The sequence below is a fragment of the Chinchilla lanigera genome, unplaced genomic scaffold (genome assembly GCF_000276665.1).
Source record: "Chinchilla lanigera isolate Chin_1 unplaced genomic scaffold, ChiLan1.0 scaffold00035, whole genome shotgun sequence".
NCBI classification, from domain to species: domain Eukaryota; kingdom Metazoa; phylum Chordata; class Mammalia; order Rodentia; family Chinchillidae; genus Chinchilla; species Chinchilla lanigera.
In genome coordinates this window covers 916,621-920,892 of record NW_004955436.1, presented here as the reverse complement: position 1 = coordinate 920,892, position 4,272 = coordinate 916,621, and positions in this window count along the sequence as shown.

The following is a 4,272-nucleotide window of genomic DNA, read 5'->3' as shown; positions in this document are numbered from 1 at the left end:
AACAAATGCTGGCGAGGCTGTGGAGAAATAGGAACCCTTCTCCACTGCTGGTGGGAATGCAGACTGGTGAAACCACTGTGGAAATCAGTTTGGAGATTCCACAATGGCTTTTTGATGCCTTTGAGAAATAACCCAGCAAAGTGGGGTTAGAACAGCACCTCTGTTGTTCATTAAGCTGATGTGAAGAGTGCAGCTGCACTGTTCAACAACCAGGTTTCTCATGTGGCACCAGAATCAAACCAGCTTGCCCACCCAGGTTCAGGCGGGGCTGAACCCACAGCCCTTTCAGGGCTGAGCCCACTGAGCTGAGAGCCTCACTTCCTCTCCATAGAAGTCCCAGGGTGAAGGGAAATGGAAGAATGGTGCTGTTGTGCCCAGCTTCTCCTCCTAAAGTCACCAATCAGGTGAGACTGAGTAGGACAGAGTGGAGGTAAACACTAGAGACCCCCAGAAGAGGAAACCTGAGCTGAGGGCTATGAGTGTGTTGCGGTAATTCCTTTCCTTCCACAGGGATGGAAACATGAAGACCTGAGAACTGCGTTCCTCCACTCTCAAAGACTACTTGGTTCATTGCTGGTCTCTGACTATGCTTTGTCAACGTTTGCTAAACCTCTGTCTTCACACTGTATTGTAATAACTACTTTCTGAGCTGGACTATGAGCTCTGTAAGGATAAAGAACATCTCTGTATTCTTTACCATAGAGGCCTTCTATATAAGGGATGATCTAAAAATATGGTGACTGTTTGACGGACATTACAGTAAAGACACACTGCAGTCAAGAATCCTGGGATAAGAGCGTTTGAAGCATGGGGCTGTATTTTGAGTATCTTGAGGCAGATTATGGCAATGTGTCTTTGACTGTGATTTTTTATTTAAATATTTTTTGTATTTTTGATCACTCTTTGTTGATCAAACACAGCAACTTCTGACAAATAAAAACACTACAGTGTGTCCTCATCCATCTTTTTCATCAGAGTCAGCACCATGAGTCTCCTGGCTCTTGCTAAAAATGTCTGTGAAAGGGGAACATTTAAATGAATTCAGGTCATGAAGGCAGCCATGACAGTGCAACTAAAGATACAAAAGAGGACTTCCAGAGCAGCTGCAGAAACTGGAAGGAACAAGGGAATAATTGTGTGTGAGGCAAGGTGGAAGATTTTGAGGGGGGTTGATGTCAATGTGTCTTTTACTGTGATCATTTTTTAAAAATTTCAACATATGCTGTATTTTGTGCTCATACATCTTAGAGTAGATGCTTAAGGATCATTCACTGAATCAGTGAATTACTATGAATAATAACTCACCCAATTCAGGAAAGCCTCAAAGGTGGTGCACTAGAGATGTCATATTATCATAGAACAGCTGATGTTGCTCCTTGCAAACATGGCTATGGTAGGATCTACTCATTGTCTGTCTGTCTGTCTCTCTCTCTGTCTCTGTCTGTCTCTGTCTCTGTCTCTGTCTCTGTCTCTGTCTCTGTCTCTCTCTCTCTCTCTCTCTCTCTCTCTCTCACACACACACACACACACACACACACACACACACACACACTTCTCCACACAGGAATATTTGCAATGGAAGAAGTGAGTCTCCTATTGAATAAAGCCTCCTCATGACTGGGTAGCCAGAAGCTTCCAAGGCTGGCGAGCACAGGAAACTGGCTGAAGAATAGTGGGCTTTGTCCACCCGACAGCGTCTGTGATGCAGAAGACACGAAGGATAACAGAGACAGAGAGAGCAGCATTAGCCAAAAAGCTTCTTCTATTTGCAAACATACTGTTTTTCAAATCAGAGCAGCCTGTACTGCTGTGGGGACAGGGTAGGGGCTGGATGCACTCAGCCAGCATTGGAATGTTTGACAAGAGCATCAAAGCAGGGAGTACAAAATGCATTTGACAACTGACTTCGAGTCTCACAGGCTCAGCTATGACCTTGGGCTGATTACGTGGTCTTAGTTAAGTTACTGAATCTCTCAAAGCTCAGCTTTTCGTCTGGCAAGGGGGGAATGTACTGACTACTGCACAGAGTTATTATAAGGATGAAGCCAGCAAAGCACACATAACATTTGTAGGAAGGTAAGACACACACACAACAGCAAAGAAATAGGACCCACGGGGTTTTTAATATTAAAACCCCTCAAACTATAAATCACTAAGTAAATGTAAGGAGTTACTACCATTACTGTTTCAGAAAACAGCAAGCACCAGAGAGAGGGTATTTTGGTCCATGTGTGTGTCATACAGAAGCCATGCTCTGCACTTCCTTGGTTGTCGGGTTTCCGGGGGAGTGTAAGTCCAGTGATAACAGGAAACGTCCCCACATCATTACACACAGAGGTGTGCTGTGAGGCAGGAAGGCCCGTGTCAGAGGTGGCAGCTGTCTTCTGTCACTTATCATCTTGTCACATTTGTCATGGAAAGAAATACACATAAGTTCATAACAATTTAGGTGTTATGATTTTAAATTGCTTTTTGAAAACTTTCTTTTAAAACTGTAATATGTATTTGAAAGCTCTGGGGTTGAAGGTGTAATATGGGACATTGCCACTGCTGTGCACTTCGATATATAACCACTGTAATTAAGCCTAGTTCTGAAGTGAATTGCCTCTGATTTTCATAATGCACAATATATTCATTGTCATGGCTTACTTTGCATAAATCAATCTTATTAATATCTCATTCATTTTCTTGCTTTCCAGAGGCTTGAATCAAGTTAATTCTCTGAAGGAGGAAGTGTCAAGACTCAGGCAGCCTGGGAGATTTGCATAATTCTACTCCATTGCTCAACAAAATCTGTACCACAGAAGGTCACATGATTTATCAGCAGATTTTAACTCTGCAGCCTCTTTGTTTGTTTGGACAGCAAGAGCATAGATTTTTGTCTGCACCAAGTGTGCAGAGAATGGGAGAAAGAGCTCATGGGGAAAGTGGGCATCCGAGCTCTGACAAGGAACCCCAGTCATTTCTTATACTGGATGCTCTACCAGGAATCCTGGCTTGAAAAGAAAGGCAGAAGCACTGTCCTCACTCAAGCTTGCTGCCACGGACATTAGACATTCTCTTGTGCTGGCAGGATGCCGCAGTGTCACTGTGATGTGGAGGATGCGGAGCTACCGCTGAGGACCAGCCGAGGCGCTGACAACCACGCTGGCTGTTGACCTGGAGTAGACTCTCGGGCCACAGGAGGTGAAGGGCTCCTCAGCCGGGCTTTGTGAGGCACAACAAAGAAAAAATTCCTCAGAAAACAAGGAGAAAATTGCCAGGAAGGGGAGAAGGCTGGCCCCTGGCATAGGGAGCTCCTAGCGGCATCCACAGCCCAAGAAGATACAAGTACCCTGGTGAGACATTCTTCCCCGCACAGGAGGTTGTGTGTGCTTATTTCTTCTGATCTCAACGACATGCTGGTTTCTTCCCAGCCAAGTCTACCTGGGTGTTAGTTTTCTCTCTACATAGAAAGTGACCTGCGTTCTGTCAGTGCCCCTCAGTCTCCTGCACAGAGTTTATCAACACAACAGTTCTAAAAATAGAGACCTCTCTATTTTCAGGAAGCACAATATAACAGAAATAGAAAAAATAAAAGTACGGTATTAACACTTAATACCCTACTGTATTCCTGGTTTTCTATCTTCTACATTTATAGTAGATCAATAATGGATTTTCCTTGAAATCTTAGAAATTTATCTGACAAACTTTGATTAAGTACTAATCAGAGCTGTGCTAGGCTTCATACTGAACACTAGGAACACCAAGTCAAATTCATTCATTTTTGCGTAAAAGTATATTAAGCAGTGGATTTCCGCTTTGGGCCATAAGGAGGCAAATAACATTGGACGTACTACTTCATCATGAACAACCACAAAACTGGAAAATTATAAAAGAAAAAAATTCAGGTATTGAATAACAGAGAGCACTGACTTTAGTGATTGCTGGATTAAACAAACCAGCTACACAAGAACATTCACTGCAGTCTACTTCCTCGAGGGACTTTTCCTGACAGCCAGGGGACGTGAGGTACAGAAGAAAACATGAACTTGGCAAGCTGAGAAAGAAGAGGACCGGGGGCAGGGCCACTGTTGAGAGGCTGCCGTTCCCACACTAAGGCCCAGCCAGGAGAAGCCAGCACAGTGGGGCCCCGGAAACGTGTGCAGTGTCTCACTGGGAACTTGCCTGGGCAGAGCACATATCTTTCCTTGGCTTCTGGATGGCCGTTTTCTCTCTGTGTCTTTTCACATCATCTCCTCTTTTTTTTAAAGGACACCAGTCATATTGAAT